The sequence below is a fragment of the Ceratotherium simum genome, chromosome X, assembly GCF_057802395.1.
Source record: "Ceratotherium simum simum isolate JZ-2026a chromosome X, ASM5780239v1, whole genome shotgun sequence".
NCBI lineage: Eukaryota > Metazoa > Chordata > Mammalia > Perissodactyla > Rhinocerotidae > Ceratotherium > Ceratotherium simum.
Window position 1 is genome coordinate 68,793,627 of NC_141940.1, and position 21,042 is coordinate 68,814,668.

At 38.3% G+C, this 21,042-nt stretch overlaps 1 long non-coding RNA gene across 4 annotated transcripts in view; it reads left to right on the forward strand.

The window, feature by feature from the left end:
• Window positions 1–21,042, forward strand: part of LOC106803826 (uncharacterized) — a 136,465-nt gene that overhangs the window by 72,484 nt on the left and 42,939 nt on the right. For 2 of the 4 annotated variants that reach the window (XR_015550507.1, XR_015550510.1), the window contains one exon: window positions 45–6,095. This is a non-coding gene — a long non-coding RNA (uncharacterized LOC106803826). Of the gene's footprint in view, window positions 1–44; window positions 6,096–21,042 lie in introns of those variants that run through there. The other 2 variants (XR_015550509.1, XR_015550508.1) reach the window with 1 other exon arrangement.

Consider the following 21,042-nt stretch of genomic DNA (forward strand, 5'->3'; position numbering starts at 1 on the left):
ATTTTTTGATTTAAAATCCTTGTTGCTTTAAAAATCCTTGTCAGAGTGACATCAGCGTCATGGCGGAGTGAGCTTTCCCGAAAAATCTTCCCCCGATAAGATACAACAAAAGGAACAGTCACAGACCAACAACGGTCTCCTAGACAGGGAAAAGAAATATCGGAAATATCCACACTGCTGCACATCTGAGAGTGGAACGTGCTGGGTCCCCGGAGGAAGTGGGGAGAGGTAAGGAGAACTCCTCTCCCTCCCCATCAGATCAGCGATCCTGGTCTGCATGGCTCCCAGAGAGGGGGGGAGGGGTGGCCCTCTGCAGGGAAACCGTAGCTCTTTGGGCTTTCTCAGCTAGTGGGAAACTCCCACACAGAGGACTCAGAACTGCTCCAGGGGTACCATCAACATCTGAGCACCCCAGGAGAGTGGCTAACGAGCAGCGAGTGAGAAGCCCCCCTTGCCAGGGACCCAGCGGGCAAAAGAGAGAGAACCTCCACTCCCCACATGCCGGACACTGCAGCTCAGCCAACCAGACCAGACCAAGCGGCCGGTCGATCGCAGTGAGCAGCCAGGGTAGAGCGCAGGGGGCTCAGATTACACAGCCCTTAACCCCCATGGTGGCGGCGGGTGGAAATTGCAACCAGATATTTCTAGGATGAGGAAAAACAAAGCCAATACAGGAGCCACAATGCAAAGGTACATGAAATCACCAGACCAGAAGGAAAATGACAAGCACCCAGAAACCAAACCTGAAGACACAGAAATCCATAACCTAAATGACAGAGATTTCAAAATAGCTCTCATAAAAAACCTCACGAAATATGAGATAACACAGACAAACAATTCAATGAGATTAGGAGTTTCTTCACAAAAGAGATTGAAATCATAAAGAAAAACCAATCAGTACTGATGGAGATGAAGAACACAATGGAGGAGATAAAGGAGAATCTGGAATCTTTAAAGAACAGAGCTGACAATATGGAGGAAAGAATTAGCATTATAAAGGATAGGAATACAGATATGCTCGAGATGGAAGAGGAGAGAGAACTAAGACTAAAAAGAAATGAAGCAAGTCTCTGAGAAATATCTGACTCTATTAGGAAATGTAACATAAGAATTATAGGTATTCCTGAGGGAGAACAGAGGGAAAGAGGAACAGAGAGCCTATTCAAGGAAATAATAGCTGAGAATTTCACAAATCTGGGGAAGGAGCAGGAAATACCAGTAAGTGAAGCCAGTAGTTCTCGTAAATACATCAACAGGCAAAGGCCTACTCCACGACATGTAGTGGTAAGGCCGGCTAAAGTCAATGACAAAGAAACAAGGGCAGCTAGACAAAACAAAAAATAATGTGCAAAGGAACTCCTAACAGGCTCTCAGCGGATTTCTCAACAGAAACTTTAAAGGCTAGGAGAGACTGGAATGATATATTCAAAATACTGAAAGACAAAAACTTTCAGCCAAGAATACTCTAGCCAGAAAAATATCCTTCAAATATGATGGAGAAATAATAACTTTCCCAGATAAACAAAAGCTAAGGGAGTTCATGGCCACGAGACCCCCACTACAAGAAATACTCAAGAAGGCCCTAAAGCCTGGAAAAAATAAAAGAAAGGGAATACAAAGCTTGGAGCAAGGAGAAAAATAGGTAGAGAAAATCAGAAAAATAGTAGATCTTTACCGGAATAGGTTAGCAACCACTTAAATACCAAAATCAAAGATCAAAGGAAGGAATTCACCAAAAATAAATATAACCTCATCACTGTAAACACACACCGAGAACACAATATAGAATAAGGTATAACAAGAATGACTTAGAAGGGGAAGAGGAAAGTGATTGAATTGACTTAGTATAAGGAAATAAGAGGCCATCAGATAATGGACTATCTCATACACAAGATGTTTTATACAAACCTTGAGGTAACCACTAAACAAATAATCAAAACAAGATCACATATGATAAACAAAGAGAAAACTAGAAGAGTTATAAGACAGAACAACCAAACTGAATTGGCAGTCCAAAACAAATGGGACAAGAAACAAAGGAAACGCAAAAGAACTGGAAAATAAGTGAAAAAACAGCAACATTAAGCCCTCATATATCAAGAATTACCCTAAATGTAAATGGATTGAACTCTCCAATTAAAAGATACAGAGTGGCAGGATGGATTAAAAAGCAAGACCCAACAATATGCTGCCTCTAGAAAACACATCTCAGCTCTAAAGACAAGCACAGGCTCAGAGTGAAAGGATGGAAGACAATACTCCAAGCTAATGAGAAACAAAAGAAACAGTTGTTGCCATACTCATATCAGACAAAGCAAGATAAAACAGGTTAAGAGAGACAAAGAAGGGAAATATATAATGATAAAAGGGATACTCCACCAAGAAGACATATCACTTATAAATATATATGCACCCAACATAGGAGCACCAATGTACATAAAGCAACTATTAACAAACCTAAAAGGAGACATTAACAACAACACAATAATAGTAGGGGATCTTAATACGCCACTTACATCAATGGATAGATCATCCAGACAAAAAGTCAATAAAGAAATAGTGGACTTAAATGAAAAACTGGACGAGATGGACCTAGTAGACATATACAGAGCACTCCACCCAAAAACAGCTGACTACACATTCTTCTCAAGCGTGCATGGAACATTCTCAAGGATAGACCATATGTTGGGAAACAAAGAAAGCCTCAATAAATTTAAGAAGATTGAAATCATAACAAGCATCTTTTCAGACCATAAGGCTATGAAACTGGAAATCAACCACACACACACACCAAAACTGGAAAAGTGACAAAAATGTGGAGATTAAACAACATGCTACTGAACAACCAAGGGATCATGGATGAAACTAAAGGAGAAATCAAAAACTATCCAGAGACAAACAAAAATGAAAATATGCCATACAAAACCATATGGGATGCAGCAAAAAAGTGGTCCTGAGAGGGAAACTCATAGCGATACAAGCCCACTTTAACACACAAGAAAAAGCCCAAATAAGCAACCTTAAATTACACCTAACAGAACTAGAAAAAGAAGAACAAACAAAGCCCAAAGTCAGCAGAAGGAGAGAAATAATAAAAATCAGAGCAGAAATAAATGAATTTGAGACTAAACAAACAGTAGAAAGGATTAATGAAACAAAGAGTTGGTTCTTTCAGAAGATAAACAAAATTGACAAACCCTTAGCCAGACTTACTAAGAAAAAAAGAGAAAAGACTCAAGTAAATAAAATAAGAAATGAAAGAGGAAAAATTACACCGATACCATGGAAAAACAAAGGATTATAAGGGACTACTATGAGAAATTATATGCGAACAAATTGGAAAATCTAGAAGAAATGGATAAATTCTTAGACTCATACAACCTCCAAAAACTGAACCAAGAAGAAATGGATAATCTGAATAGACCAATCACAAGTAAAGAGATTGAAATAGTAATCAAAAACCTCCCCAAAATTAAAAGTCCAGGACCAGATGTCTCCTCCGGTGAATTTTACCAAATGTTCAAAGAAGATTTAATACCCATCCTTCTCAAACTATTCCAAAAAACAGAGGAAGATGGAACACTTCCTAACTCATTCTACGAGGCCAACATCACATTGATACCAAAACCAGACAAAGACAATACAAAGAAGGAAAATTACAGGCCAACATTGCTGATGACCATAGATGCAAAAATCTTCAACAAAATATCGGCAAACTGAATACAGCAATACATTTAAAAGATCATACACCATGATCACATGGGATTTACACCAGGGACGCAGGGGTGGTTCAACATCCACAAATCAATCAACGTGATACACCACATCAACAAAACAGAGAATAAAAACCACATGGTCATCTCAATAGACGCAGAGAAGGCTTTTGACAAGGTAGAACATCCATTTGATAAAAACTCTCAACAGAATGGGTATAGAAGGAAAGTACCTCAACATAATAAAGGCTATTTATGAAAACCCACAGCAAACATGATAGTCAACGGGGAAAGACTGAAAGCTATTCCTCTGAGAACAGGAACGAGGCAGGGCTGCCCACTCTCACCTCTCCTATTCAACATAGTACTGCAGGTTTTGGCCAGAGCAATTAGGCAAGAAAAAGGAATAAAAGGAATCCAAATAGGAAACAAAGAAGTGAAACTCTCACTATTTGCAGATGAGATGATTTTATATATAGAAAACCCTAAAGAATCCATTGGAAAACTATTAGAAATAATCAACAACTACAACAAAGTCGCAGGGTAGAAAATCAATCTACAAAAATGAGTTGCATTTCTGTATGCTAACAATGAACTAACAGAAAGAGAGCTCAAAAAGATAATACCATTTACAATTGCATCAAAAAGAATAAAATATCTAGGAATAAATCTTACCAAGGAGGTGAAAGACCTATACAATGAAAACTACAAGACATTATTGAAAGAAATCGATGATGACATAAAGAAATCAAAAGATATCCCATGCACATGATTGGAAGAATAAACATAGTTAAAATGTCAATATTACCTAAAGCAATCTACAGATTCAATGCAATCCCAATCAGAATCCCAATGACATTCTTCACAGAAATAGAAGAAAGAATACTAAAATTCATATAGGGCAACAAAAGACCCCGAATAGCTAAAGCGATCCTCAGAAAAAAGAACAAAGTTGGAGGCATCACAATCCCTGACTTCAAAACATACTACAAAGCAATAGTAATCAAAACAGCATGGTACTGGTACAAAAACAGACACACAGATCAATGGAACAGAATTGAAAGCCCAGAAATAAAACCACACATATACAGACAGCTAATTTTCGACAAAGGAGCTAAGAACATACAATGGAGAAAGGAAAGTCTCTTCAACAAATGGTGTTGGGAAAACTGGACAGCCACATGGAAAAGAATGAAAGTGGACCATCTGCTATTGCCATTCACAAAAATTAACTCTAAATGGATCAAAGACCTGAGGGTGAGACCTGAAAATATAAAACTCATAGAAGAAAATATAGGCAACACACTATTTGACATTGGTTTTAAAGGAATCTTTTCGGATGACATGCCTACCCAGACTAGGGAAACTAAAGAAAAAATAAGCAAGTGGGACTTTATCAGACTAAAGTGCTTCTACAAGGCAAGCAAAACCAGAATCAAGATGAACAGATAACCCACCAGCTGGGAGAAAATATTTTCAAAACATATATCTGACAAGGGGTTAATCTCCATAATATATAAAGAACTCACACAACTGAACAACAAAAAAAACAAACAACCCGATCAAAAAATGGGCAGAGGAAATGGACACTTCTCCAAAGAAGATATACAGATGGCCAATAGGCACATGAAAAGATGTTCAACATCACTAATCATCAGGGAAATGCAAATCAAAGCAACACTAAGATATCACTTCACGCCCGTTAGAATGGCTATAATCACGAAGACAAAACACAACTAATGTTCGAGAGGATGTGGAGCAACAGGAACCCTCATACACAGCTGGTGGGAATGCAAACTGGTGCAGCCTCTATGGAAAATGGTATGGACATTCCTCAAAGAATTAAAAATAGAAATACCCTATGATCCAGCTATCCCATTACTGGGAATCTATCCAACGAACCTGAAATCAACAATCCCAAGAGGCTTATGCACCCCTATGTTCATTGCAGCATTATTCACTATAGCCAAGAAGTGGAAGCAACCTAAGTGTCCCTCGACTGATGATTGGATCAAGAAGATATGGTATATATATACAACGGAATACTACTCAGCCATAACAAAACACAAAATCGTCCCATTTGCAACAACATGGATGGGGCTGGAGGGTATTATGTTAAGTGAAATACGCCAGAAAGAGAAAGACAAACACTGTGTGATCTCACTCATATGTGGAATATAAACCAACACATGGACAGAGAAAACTGTATTCTTATTACCAGGGGCCATGGGGGTAGGGGATGGGCACAAGGGGTGAAGGGAGACATATATATGGTGATTGGCAAACAAAAATATACAACCACAAATTTCACAATGTTATAAACTATTAAAACATCAATTAAAAAAAATCCTTGTCAGATAATTCCAATATCTGATTCATTGCTATGCTGTCATCACTTGATTGTCTTTTCTCATTCAAGGTGTGATTTTCATTGTTCTTTGTATGACAGGTGATTTGTGATTGTATCCTGAACAGTTTTTCTACTACATTAGCAGATTCTGGGTCCTATTTAAATTTTTTAATTTCAGCAGGTAGTCACTGTGTTTAGGTTTAGCATGCAGATCCTTGACTACTTTTGTGAGCTGTGGTTTCAATGAAAGTGTAATTTTTAGAACCTTTCTAGTGCTATTCTCATCTGCTTGGTTTATCTTGCGCTATTGATCCTCCCACTGGTTTCAGTTGGTGTTGATTGAAGATGCAGAAGGGGCTTCCCCAAGCAAGGCTGTCTGGTGGTTCTAAGTAGTGGAATGGGGTCTCTAGCTTGTGAGGATTAAAGGTGCTTCCTACCCAGGTGGTTGTTGTGGTTGGATCTCTTTGTCAGTGCCACCCAGTGGCTTTTGGTGGGAGAGGAGAGTTTCAGGCCCTACAGGGAAGGAGAGTGTTTCTCATGGCTATCATTGTCACTGGGGACATCAAACCACCTTGCCTGTGGTGCTAGGTTGGTCTAGTGTTATAGGAAGGACTCTAAGTGATCTGGGGAAGGGGAAGGAATAAGCCTACTTGCAGCACCTTCTGTTGTTCATTTGGGGGTCAGGAAATGCCAGGCTTGGGTTACTTTCTTCTGTTGAATGGCATGATGTAAGGTACCCTGCTGCTGTGTTTTTCTTACAATCCTGGGGGTCCATAACCAGTTCTACCTGTCAGAGTTCTCCTTTGTCACTTATAATTGTACTTAGTGGGGGAAAAGAAGGGAGATATAAATCTACACTGTCTTGTCCAGACAGGAAGTCCTATGAATATATCCCCCTTTTACTTGTACAAAAAATGGCATTTTTGATGGTGACTAGGGTGTGGGACTGACTTTGGCTGAGGGTCAGTGGAAGATGTGGTAGATCTTGAGAATATGTGATAGTTTTAACCAAAAGACTATGGAATTTACAACATGAGGAAAAGAGATTGGCTGAGCAGCTACATGTTATTTCTGGAGTAGTAGGATTCCTTGAGGAGTACTAGTTCTTTCTGGTCATTTATATAACTCCTTGGGCTGTTGAAGGAATAATTGGGGGTCAGCCTCCACTGCTCTTTGTACCTAAGGTAATTGTACACAGTGGAGAACGTCGTGGAAAGAGACAGGGTGCAGGAAGTACTTGGGGTTTGACCTGTAGTTGGCATGCAAAATTGTACATTCAGATGAAGTACACTGCAATGTTGTAAAAGACCTCTGCCCTAGTGAGGAAGGCTACCTAGTTGTCTTGTAGGTAAATGGTGTTGCTGAAGTGTGAAGTTTGTGTGCTTTGCCTGGTTGTCAAGTTGAAACTAGCATGTTATGGACAAGTGCACTCAACACTACAGAAAATAGAGTTTCAAAGGTGGAACTGAAAAAGAGGATGGACTATATGCTTTCTAAGGTGTCTTCTAGCTTTAAGATTCCTCAACCACTTTGGGGCAGAGACCTTTATAGTCAGTTGTCATTTTGAATTACCCTCTCAAAAAGTTTCTATTTCTGAAGGAGCCATAACATAGCTTGCTAGGTAAAATTCAATTGCTGTTGTTGTTTCTGGCCATGGCTACTATTTCTCTCTTTCTTCTCGTAACTGGACTTTGTCTGCAACTACTATGTACATTTCTTCTGGTTTTTTGGTTTCCACTTATATTGTCTAGGACTCCACCTGCTTTGCTCTTGTTTTTTGCTTTCCCACTCTGACTTTTTTGGTTCTTTTGAGTTTCCTTTTTTTGTGTGTGTGAGGAAGATTGTCCCTGAGCTAACATCTGCCATTCCTCCTCTTTTTTTGCTGAGGAAGACTGGCCCTGGGCTAACATCCATGCCCATCTTCCTCCACTTTATATAGGATGCCTGCCACAGCATGGCCTGATAAGTGGTGCGTCAGTGCGGGCCCGGGATCTGAACTGGCTAACCCAGGGCCGCCGCAGCAGAACGCATGCACTTAACTGCTTGCGCCACTGGGCTGGCCCCATTTTTGAGTTTACTTTTACCCTCACCTCAATAAAATTGACAGCTTTGCCTATTAGCATTCTGGGCCCTCTGATGATCCCTCTCCCTGCCAGCTTACTGTTGCTTTTCCTGCCATTGGTAAGCAATGACTGTAACCAGTCAATTTAAAACTGATTTTAAGACTTATCTCTTTGAGTTCTGGCATATTTCCAGATATGTTAGAAAAGCTACACGTCTGGAACTTCCACCCAGTAGGCCTACCCTTATTTGTATTATATAGGACAAGTCTAATTTCGGTTTCCTATGATAGCCCTTAAAAATAGCTAAATCTATTCTTCATGATAAATATCTCTAGTTCATTTAACTGTTCCTCACGTTATAGTTTTCAGGCTTCTCCTCATTCAAGTACCTATATAAGTCATAAAGTATGGTATCCAGAAGTGAAAACAATATCTCAAGTGGTCTTACCAGCCCAGAATAGAGTGGAACTATCACCTCCCTAATTCTGAACATAATGCTCCTGTTGATACAACCTAACTTTACAATAGCATTTTTGACAGCTTGCTAACTCATGCTGAACTCAGAATCAACTAATTGGGCCTGAGTTTGCAAAGTCTGTGTGTTGCAAAGTCATATCTTCCCAATCCTAGCTTTATATTGTCTTTTTTTGGAACCATATATCTACCTTTGGGGCAAAAATTTGCCTTCAAGATATAAAACAGTTTCTTGGACTATCTCTCTGACATGCAAACAATTAGTGAAAAAGTTTTTAAAAAGTTAGTCTTTGATCCTTTTTTCTAGTTGCCACACACCACTCCTCACTTCTAACCCCCATATTGACTGTATTTGTGTCATAAAGGCAGTGGCTGGAATCCTCCACCTTCAGTTTCTCTGCACCTGTCTGCTGTGAGCCTTCAGCTTTTCTCACTGCTGAGCCTGCTCAAAACCATGAAATAGTTTGCTGTAATTTCCATCTTGGCCAAGAATAACAGGGGCAGCTATGCCAGATAAGGCCAGACTAACGGAAGCTTTGGATCCAGGGTGTGGGTAGATTACCTAAGGGATCAGTTGGGATAAGCATCTTGGAGCCACTGCCTTTCAAGCTCTTACTAGAGGCTCATCCCATCTCAGGAGTAATCAGAAAGATGAGTCAAGGGGATCTACTTCAGGGTAGGACTGGGAAGCAGCTTTTCTTGGTGGAAATACTGCCAAAATCTAGGCATTAGGAAACACTCTTTGCTGGGAAATTGAGGTGTGAAATCATCAGAGGAGAAAAGGGTACATTCTTATGATCCAAAACTATTGCAGATTCACTTTTCCCAAAAGGTACATTGTACTACTTCATGGATTGTTACATTGTGGGGTTGGCAATGGGAGTGGGAGGTGGAGGTACGATGAGTTATATTTTTTGAGCATAAGTCAAAGGACTCAAATGCTCAGTGGAAATGCTACATTTTTTATATTTTATGTCTAGTTGAGAATGTATTAAAGAGACCAAAAAATAAATAAATTAAAACTACCCCAAGAAACACTCCCCAAGAACATTTTCAATTGTACTACCTTATAAGGGAATCTAATAAAAGTCCAAGTTTAATCTCTTCCTCTCTCCTTTATGAAAACTCATGGCTTTTGTTTTTTCTTTGTATGGTGGGATAAGTTTCTTTGAGCTTGAACGTAAATACACAGTACTCAATTAGACCTCTATTTTGTTTCCTTCTTTTTTGCTTTCTGTCTTTCACCTTAGGTTAGTGGAGATATCCTGGGAGTACTGTCCAATAGCCACAAAATAATGTAGGAGCTGTACAGTGGAGTTATTGATTGTAGATTCTCACAACAGACTGAGTTCAAATCTTGGCTCAGCTACTTACTAGATATATGGTCATGGACAAGTCATTTAATCATCCTATACCTTAATTTCCTCATCTCTAAAGTGGAGATAATAGCACCTATATCTTAGAATCATTGTGTGGATTAAATGTCTGTGTGTGTGTGTGTGTGTGTGTGTGTGTGTGTGGTGCTTAGATCAGTGCTTGATACTGTATTAGCACTGATGATATCTTATAGCCATCTTAAGTTGGGTGCTCCTCTACTTGGAGATAGGAAATGGATAATGTGATCTCTGGAAACCCCTTTTAAATGTGGAATTATAAATAGGTCTCAGGAAAATTCAAACTATTATAATAAGTAGTGCTCCTAGAGACTTATTTAATGAGAATTATTCAGTAGTGATTCCTCTTCGAATACCTCAAATATTTCCACACTACTTAGCCCAGGGCCTGTAACATAGTAAGATCTCAGTAAATTTTTGTTGAAATGATGAATGAGTATGTTACTGAATTTTTTTTTAAATTTTTTGTTTATTGCAGTAACATTGGTTTATAACATTGTAAAAATTTCAGATGTACATCATTATACTTCTATTTCTGCATAGATTACATCATGTTCACCACCAAAATACTAATTACAACCCATCACCACACACATGTACCAAATTATCCCTTTCACCCTCCTCCCTCCCCCCTTCCCCTCTGGTAACCACTAATCCAATCTCTGTCCCTATGTGTTTGTTTATTGTTGTTATTATCTACTACTTAATGAAGGAAATCATACAATATTTGACCTTCTCCCTCTGACTTATTTCACTTTGTATAATACCCTCATTGTCCATCCATGTTGTCACAAACGGCTGGATTTCATCGTTTCTTATGGCTGAGTATTCCATTGTGTATATATACCACATCTTCTTTATCCATTTGTCCCTTGATGGGCACTTAGGTTGCTTCCAAGTCTTGGCTATTGTGAATAACGCTGCAATGAACACAGGAGTGCATGTATCTTTACGCATTGGTGTTTTCAAGTTCTTTGGATAAATACCCAGCAGTGGAATAGCTGGATCATATGGTAATTCTAGCTTTGATTTTTTGAGGAATCTCCATACTGTTTTCCATAGTGGCTGCACCAGTTTGCACTCCCAGCAGCACTGTATGAGAGTTCCCTTCTCTCCACATCCTCTCCAACATATGTTGTTTCCTGTCTTGTTAATTATAGCCATTCTGATGGGCGTGAGGTGATATCTCATTGTAGTTTTGATTTAGGTTTCCCTGATAGTTAATGATGTTGAACATCTTTTCATGTGCCTGTTGGCCATCTGTATATCTTCTTTGGAGAAATGTCTGTTCAGGTCTTTTGCCCATTTTTTAATTGGGTTGGTAGTTTTTTTTGTTTTTGAGATTCATGAGTTCTTTATATACTTTGGAGATTAAGCCCTAATCAGAAGTATGGTTTGCAAATATCTTCTCCCAATTGTTAGGTTGTCTTTTCGTTTTGTTGATGGTTTCCTTTGCTGTGCAGAAGCTTTTTAGTTTGATGTAGTCCCATTTGTTTATTTTTTCTATTGTTTCTCTTGCGTGGGCAGACATGGTGCTTGAAAATATGTTGCTAAGACCGATGTCGAAGAGCGTACTGCATATGTTTTCTTATAGAAATTTCATAGTTTCAGGTCTTACATTCAAGTCTTTAACCCACTTGAAGTTAATTTTTGTGTATGGTGTAAGATACGGGTCTACTTTCATTTTTTTTCATGTGGCTATCAGTTTTCCCAACACCATTGGTTGAAGAGACTTTCTTTCCTCCATTGTATGTTCTTGGCTCCTTTGTCGAAGATTAGCTGTCCATAGATGTGTGGGTTTATTTCTGGGCTTTCGATTCTATTCCATTGATCTGTGTGTCTGTTTTTGTGCCAGTAGCATGCTGTTTTGGTTACTATAGCTTTGTAGTATATTTTGAAATCAGGGAGTGTGATACCTCCAGCTTTGTTCTTTTTTCTCAGGATTCCTTTAGCTATTCGGTGTCTTTGTTGTTCCATATAAATTTTAGGATTCTTTGTTCTATTTCTGTGAAAAATGTTGTTGGAACTTTGATAGGGCTTGCATTGAATCTATAGATTGCTTTAGGATGTATGGACATCTTAACTATGTTAATTCTTCCAATCCAAGAGCACGGAATATCTTTCCATTTATTTGTGTCTTCTTCAATTTCTTTCAGCAATGTTTTATAGTTTTTGGTGTACAGATCTTTCACCTCTTTGGTTAAGTTTATTCCTAGGTATTTTCTTCTTTTTGTTGCAATTGTAAATGGGATTGTATTCTTAATTTCTCTTTCTGCTACTTCCTTGTGAGTGTATAGAAATGCAACTGATTTTTGTATGTTGATTTTGTATCCTGCAACTTTACCGTATTTGTTTATTACTTCTAAAAGTTATTTGGTGGATTCTTTGGTGTTTCTATATATAAAACATGTCATCTGCAAATAGTCACAATTTCACTTCTTCCTTTCCAATTTGGATCCTATTTATTTCTTTTTCTTGCCTGATTGCTCTGGCTAGGACTTCAAATACTGTTAAATAGGAGTGGTGACAGTGGGCATCCTTGTCTGGTTCCTGTTCTTAGAGGGATAGCTTTCAGTTTTTCACCATTGAGGATGATATTAGCTGTGGGTTTGTCGTATATGGCCTTTATTACGTTGAGGTACTTTCCTTCTATACTTGTTTTATTCAGAGTTTTTATCATAAATGGATGCTGTATCTTGTCAAATGCTTTCTCTGCATCTATGGAGATGATCATGTGATTTTTATTCTTCATTTTATTAATGTGGTGTATTACGTTGATTGATTTGTGAATGTTGAACCATCCCTGCATACCTGGAATAAATCCCACTTAATCATGGTGTGTAATCTTTTTAAGGTATTGTTGTATGCGATTTGCTAGTATTTTGTTGAGGATATTTGCATTGATGTTCATCAGTGATATTGGCCTGTAATTTTCTTTTTTTGTGTTGTCCTTGTCTCGTTTTGGTGTCAGGGTAATGCTGGCTGCGTAGAGTGAGTTAGGGAGCTTCTCCCCCTCTTCAGTTTTTTGCAAGAGTTTGAGAAGTATAGGTATTAAGTCTTCTTTGAATGTTTGGTACAATTCACGAGGCATGCTGTCTGGTCCTGGAGTTTTATTTTTGGGGCGGTTTTTGATTACTGTTTCTATCTCCTACCTGGTGATTGGTCTTTTCAAATTCTCTACTTCTTGATCCAGTTTTGGAAGGTTGTATGATTCTAATTTATCCATTTCTTCCAGATTGTCGAATTGGTTGGCATATAGCTTTTCATCGTATTCTCTTATAATCTTTTGTATTTCTGAGGTGTCTGTTGTAATTTCTCCTCTTTCATTTCTTATTTTACTTATTTGAGCCTTCTCTCTTTTTGTCTTGGTGAGTCTAGCTAATTGACTGTCAATGTTGTTTATCTTTTCAAAGAACCAGCTCTTGGTTTTATTAATGTTTTCTATTGTTTTTTTAGTCTCAATTTCATTTATTTCTGCTCTGATTTTTATTATTTCCCTTCTTCTACTGATTTTGGGCTTTGTTTGTTCTTCTTTTTCCTTTTCCTTTAGGTGCATTGTTAGATTGTTTATTTGAGATTTTTCTTGTTTGTTGAGATAGGCCTGTATTGCTATAAACTTCCCTCTTAGAACCGCTTTTGCTGTATCCCATAAATTCTGGCATGTCATATTTTCATTTTCATTTGTCTCCAGGTATTTTTTGATATATCTTTTGATCTCTTTGTTGACTCAGTCGTTGTTCAGAAGCATTTTGTTTAATCTCCAACTATTTGTGACTTTTCTGATTTTCTTCTTATAGTTGATTTATAGTTTCATACCATTGTCATCATAAAAGATGCCTGGTATTATCTCAATCTTCTTACATTTATGTAGATTTGTTTTGTGGCCTAATATGTGATCAATCTTGGAGAATGTTCCACGTGCATTTGAAAAGAACGTGTATTCTTAGGTTTTTGGATGGAATGCTCTGTATATATCTACTAGGTCCATCTCTTCTAGTGTGTCATTTAAGGCCAATCTTTCCTTATTTATCTTCTGTTTGGATCATCTGTCGATTGGTGTAAGTGGAGTGTTAAAGTTCCCTACTATTATTGTATTACTGTCTTTTTCTCTTTTCATGTCTGTTAGTAATTGCTTTACATATTTAGGAGCTCCTACATTGGGTGTGTAGATATTTACAAGTGGTATATCCTCTTGTTGGATTGTTCCCTTGATCATTATTTAATGCTCTTCTTTGTGTCTTTTTACAGTTTTTGTTTCAAAGTGTATATTGTCTAATATGAGTATTGCTATGCCAGCTTTCTTTTCATTGCCATTTGTGTAGAATATCTTTTTCCATCCCTTCACTTTCAGTTTGTGAGTGTCTTTAGGTCTGAAGTGTGTCTCTTGTATGCAGCATATATATGGGTCTTGTTGTTTTATCCAGTCAGCCACCCTATGCCCTTTAATTGGAGTATTTAGCCCATTGATGTTTAAAGTAGCTATCGATAAGTATGTACTTACTGCCATTTTTTATCTTTTCTTTTTCTCAGTGTTTTAGTAGTCCTTCTGTGTTCCTATCTCCTTCTATACAGAATTGATGGTCTGTTTAGTTTGACCTCTGTCTGAAAGCTGTACTCTTTAACTCCCCTCTTCCCTCCTTTTATGTTTTTGATATCATATCTAACCTCTTTTTTGTGCATTTGTATGCATTACTCTGTTATCTTGGACATAGATAATTTTTCCTTTTTGTGGTCTTCTCTTTTCCCCTTAAATCAGTCCCTTTAACATTTCTTGTAGCACTGGTTTCTTGGTGACAAACTGCTTGAGTTTTTGCTTGTCTGGGAAACTTTTGATCTCTCCTTCCATTTTGAATGATAACGTTGCTAGGTAGATTATTCTTGGCTGTAAGTTTATTCCTTTTAGCACTTTAAATATATCGTGCCACTCTCTTCTAGCCTGTAAGGTTTCTGCTGAGAAGTCAGCTGATAGTCTTATGGGGTTTCCTTTCTATGTAACTTGTCTTTCTCTTGCTGCTTTTAGGATTCTCTCTTTATCTTTAATTCTGGACATTTTGATTATGATGTGTCTTGGTGTGGGCTTCTTTGGGTTTATCTTGTTTGGGGCTCTCTGGGATTCCTGTACCTGGATGTCTGTTTCCTTCCTTAGTTTAGGGTATTTTTCATCTATTATTGCTTGAAATAGATTCTCTGCCCCTTTGTCTCGCTCTTCTCCTTCCGGGACACCTATAACACTGATGTTAGTGTGCTTGATGTTGTCCCAGAGGTCCCTTAGACTGTCCTCACTCTTTTCAATTCTTTTCTCTTTAACTGTTCAGCTTGGATGATTCCTTCTAGTCTTTCCTCCAGCTGACAGATCCGTTCTTCTGTATCCTCTACTCTGCTTTTGAGTCCCTCTAGTGAATTTTTCATTTCCACCATTGTATTCTTCATTTCTGATTGGTTCTTTTTTATATCTTCCAGTTCTTTGTTGACATTCTCACTGAGTCCGTCTATTCTTCTCCCAAGATCAATGAGCATACTTATGACTCTTAGTTTGAACTCCTTTTCGGGTATGTTGCTCATTTCTTTTTCACTTAGTTCCTTTTCTGGGGTTTCGTCCTGTTCCCTTACTTGGAATGTATTCCTTTGCCTCCTCATTTTGCCTCTTTCTCTGTGCTTGTGTCTACGTATTAGGTAGGTCAGTTACGTCTCCTGCTGTTGTATAAGTGATCTTATATAAGTGATGCCTTAGGAGGCCTGCAGTGTGCTTCCCTCAGTTCTCAATGTTCCAGGGGTGACCCGTATGTGGGCTACATGTGTCCTTGTGTTGTGGCCTGTTTGCTCTCCCTGTAGGCGCCCAGGGAGGCTGACTTTTGCTTCTGGCCAGCTGTTGTAATGCTCAGCTGTTTGTAGTTGTTGTGGGCCCTTCAGTCTCTTTATCAGGTGTGGGGAGCCCCAGCACAGTTGGCTGCAAGTTCTCATAGCACATTTGTGTTTCAGTATTTCTTTTAAGTGATTAGGCCTGCAGCGTGGCAGGTTGTTAGGCTTAGGGTCTTACAAATGCTATAAGCCTCCAGCCTTTAGGTCTCTTTTCAGCTGTCTGAGGATTGCAGCTGTGTGGGGGTGGCCTCATGCACGGGAGCACCCAATTGTTTCTGGCTTTGAAAGGTGGGTCAACCCCTTATGTGGGTCTCTGAGAAGCAGAAGTCTTCTGCAGTTGACACACCCTGCCTCCCACAGGTCCACACACACAATCAACACAGTCCTGCCTTGTGTGCGCGCCCCGACGTCCTGATGTGTTCCCAGTCTCTCCATGGTGAGAGCCCCACACTCTCCACCACTGCCCCACACACTCTACCCACCCCTTGTGCATGCCCTGCCCCACTGAAGTGGGCTCAGTTGCCAGTCTGCAGAGTAACCAGTCACCAATCTATACAGGCACACAAGTTGCCTGAGGGCTTGTTGTTGGGTGGGGCCAGTCTCTAGTGTGGGCTGCCTGCTCTGGCTGAGCTGGATTAAATCGGTGCTCTAGTGGGTGGGTCAGGCCTTGGGCTAGCAGGCTCCAGGGAGAACTCCAATGGTGTCTATGTCAGCACACCCACACCAGGCCACAACAATGGCTTCCGCCAATGTCCCCATCCCTGGAGAGGTCTCACCTGTCACTGCAATGCACTCAGAGCCTATCAGGTGAGTCTCTGTTCAGCTAAACATTGTGCACCTTTGTTTCTGGTTATTTTAGGTTGCTTTCTCAAATGTGTGAGTGTGCGTGTGGGCCCGTTAAGAGCTGGTTTCAATTTCTTTGTGATCCAGCTTTTCTGGGGGTACTCCCCAATGTTTTATTAGCAGGCAAAATCAGATATTATGCCACTTGTCTCGATTGTGCTGCATCCACAAAATGCCCACAGCATGGGCACTCCCTGGCTCAGGGCCCCGCTTCTCCAGAGAGGGCTGCATACCTTTGGGCTGCTCCCGGGTGGCTGTGAAGTGCTGAGGCTTGTGAAGGCAGCATTTTTCCTCTCCAGATGGGAGTTTCTGTCTCTTCCACCTCAATTAGGATTGTCGTTTGTTGCACGAGTTCCTTTTATCCAGTTTTCAGTTCTCTATCAGGGGTAATTTTTCCATGAGTAGTTGTAAATTGGCTGTGTCCATGGGAGGAGGTGAGTTCAGAGTCTGCTTATGCCACCATCTTGACTTCTCTCCCTCTGTGGGCAAACAATAACTTCTTTAGCTGGTTTTTAAAAACAGCTTTATTGACACATAATTACATACTATACAATTCACCCATTTAAAGTGTACAATTCAATTACTTCTACTATATTCACAGGTATGTGCAACCATCACCACAATTTTAGAACATTTGCCTCACCTCAAAAAGAAACTCATGCTCTTTAGCTATTACCTCCCTATTCCTCTCTGCTTCCATCCCTAAGCAACCAATAATCTATTTTCTGTCTCTATAAATTTCTTTATTCTGGAATTTCACACAGAAATGGAACACATCTTTTCATGTGTTTATTTATTATTTGTAAATCTTCTTTGGAGAAATGTCTATTCAGAGCCTTTATGCATTTTTTAAATTGGGTTATCTGTCTTATTATTTAGTTGTAAAAGTTCTTTATTCTAGTTACAGTACTTTATCAGATATATGGTTAGCAAACATTTTCTCTCATTCTTGGATTAGCTTTTCACTTTCTTCACTCTGTCCCTGGCAGCACAAAAATTTTTAATTTTCATGAAGTCCAATGTATCTTTTTGTTTGGTTGCATGTGCTTTTTCCAAATCCAAGGTCATGAAGATTTACTCCTATGTTTTCTTCTGAGAATTTTATATGTTTTGCTCTTCCTTTTAAGTCTTTGATATATCTTGAGTTAATTTTTGTATATGGCATAAAGTAAGTGTAGAGAGTATCATTTGTCTAATAGATTATAATATTTAACCACCTTTGGAATTGTAATTATTAATCATATACTAAATTAAACCAAGTTAAAAATAAAGTATACCACATGTGAAGCCATTACAATGAATAAAACAATTTCTGTGTAAAAAAATAAACTCAGCTGGGATTCTGATAGGGATTACATTGAATCTGTAGATTATTTTGGTACTACCATCTTATGATATTAAATCTTTTGATCTATGAGCATGGGATGTTTGTCTATTTCTTTAGATCTTCTTTGGTTCCTTTTAACAATATTTTATAATTTTCAGAGCATAAATGTGGCACTTCTTTCATTAAATTTATTCCTATTTTATTAGTTTTTGCTATTGTGAGTGGAATTGTGTAAATTTCATTTTCAGATGTTTATTGTAAGTGTATAGAAATACAATTGATTTTTTATATTTGTCTCGTATCCTTCAACCTTGCTGAACTCATTTATTCTGATATATTTTTTTTCGTGGACTTTCTGTATACAAGATTATGTCATTTGTGAATAGAGAAACTTTTACTTCTTCCTTTCTAGTATGGATACTTTTATTTATTTTTCTTGACTAATTGACTTGGCTAGAACCTCTAGTACAATGTTGAATAGAAGTACCAAAACTGGGCATCCTTATATCTTGTTCCTTATCTTATGGGAAAAGCATCCAGTCTTTCACCACTGAGTATCATGTTAGATTTGGGTTTCTTGTAGATGCTGTTTATCAGGTTGAGGAAGTTCCTTTCAATTCCTATTTTGTTGAGTCTTAGCTTGTTGATATGATGGATTACACTGATTACTTTTTGAATGTAGAACCAACCTTGCATCCTTGGAATAAATCCCACTTGGTTCTGGTGTATAATTCTTTTTGTATATTGCCGAATTATATTTTCTAATTGTATCGGTTTCCTATGGCCACAGCAACAAATTACCACAAACTGCATAGCTTAAAAGAACAGAAATATATTCCCTTACAATTCTGGAGGCCAGAATTCCAAAGTCAGTACTGCTGGGCCAAAATCAAAGTATCATCTGGGCCCCACTCTCTCTAGAAGCTGTAGGGGAGAATCCATTCCTTGCCTCTTCTAGCTTCTGGTAGTTGCTGGAATTCCTTGTCTTGTGGCTGCATCACTCTAATCTTCTAGTCTAGCATTTTTAGGTCTCCTTCTGTTTTATCTTTATATGGCCTTCTGCTCTTCGTATATGTGTGTATCAAATCTCCCTCTGCCTCTTTCTTAGGAGAATATGTGTGATTGCATTTAGGGCCCACCTGGATAATCCAAGATAATCTCTCCATCTCAAGATCCTTAATTTAATCACATCTGCAAGTCCTCCCCTTTTTTTTCCATATAAGGTAAACAGGGATTAGGATGGAAATAATGTTTTGGGGCACCATTTTTCAGCCTACCACACTAATATTTTGTTAAGGATTTTTATATCTGCCTTCAAAAGTGATATTGGTCTCTAGTTTTCCTTTTTGTACTATCTTTGGTTTTGGTATCAGCATAATACTGGCTTCATAAAATGATTTGGTAAGTATTTTCTCTTTGTCTTTTTTCTGGAAGACATTGTGTAGAATTGGTGTTAATTTTTCTTTAAACACATGTTAGAATTCTGCAGTGAAACCATCTAAACCTAGAAATATTTTGTAGTGGGAGTTGTTAATTACAAATTCAGTTTTCTTATTATTTTTAGAGCTATTCAAATGATATATTTCATAATCAGTGAGATCTGGTCATTTTTATTTGTATAAGTTTTCTATTGCTGCCATAATGAATTATCACAAACTTACTGGCATAAAACAACATGAATTTGTTTTCTTATAGTTTTGTAATTCCAATGTCTGGTTATGGTTGTATCATGCTAAAATCATTATCTATATCATTATATTTGAAGTGAATTTGTTGTAGACAGCTGATAGTTGGGTCACAGTTTTTTACCCTCTGCCAATCTCTATGTATTTTTTAACTTAAAAAATTGTAGTAAAATACGTGTAATGTAAAAGTTGCCATTTTAACAATTTTTAAGTGTACAGTTTAGTGGCATTAATTATATTAATAAAGTTGTGCAACCATGACCGCTATCTATTTCCAAAATGTTTCATCACCCTGAAGAAAACTCTGTGCCCTTTAAGCAATAACTCCAAACCCCCCTCCCCCCAGCCCATGGTAACCTCTAGTTTACTTTAAATCTCTATGAGTTTGCCTATTCTAGAAATTTTATATGAATGGAATCATACAATATGTGACATTTTGTGTCTGGCTTTTTTCACTTAGCATAATGCTTTCAAGGTTCACCTATGTTATAGGAAGTATCAAAATTCTATTCCTTTCCATGGCTGAATAATATCCCATTGTTTGTATATGCCACATTTTTGTTTATCCACTTATCTATTAATGGACATTTGGGCTGTTTCCACATTTTGGTTATTATGAATAATTCTTTTTTGAACATTAGCATACAAGTATTTGTTTGAGTCCCTGTTTTCAATTATTTTGAGTATATACCTAAGAATGGAATTGTTGGGTCATATTGTAGTTCTATGTTTAACTTTTGAGGAACAACCAGTTTTCCACAATGGCTGTACCATTTTACATTTCCATCAGTAATGCATGAGGGTTCCAATTTCTCCACATCCTTGCCAACAACTGTTATTTTCCTTTTTTTAAATAGCCATTTTTGTAGGTATGAAGTTGTATCACATTGTGGTTTTGATTTGCATTTCCCTAAGGACAAATAATGTTGAGAATCTTTTTTTTTTTGTGAGGAATGTTAGCCCTGAGCCAACATCTGTTGCCAATCCTCCTCTTTTTGTTGAGGAAGATTGGCCCTGGGCTAACATCCGTGCCCATCTTCTGTTGAGAATCTTTTTATGTGCTTAGTATTCATTTATATATCTTCTTTGAAGAAATGTCTATTCAAATCATTTGCCGATTTTTTTTTTTGTGAGGAAGATCAGCTCTGAGCTAACACCCATGCCAACCCTCCTCTTTTTTCTGAGGAAGAGTGGCCCTGGGCTAACATCCGTGCCTATCTTCCTCTACTTTATATGGGATGCCGCCACAGCATGGCCTGATAAGCAGTACATCGGTGCATGTCTGGGATCCGAACCCTGGCCGCCAGCAGCGGAGTGCGTGCGCTTAACTGCTA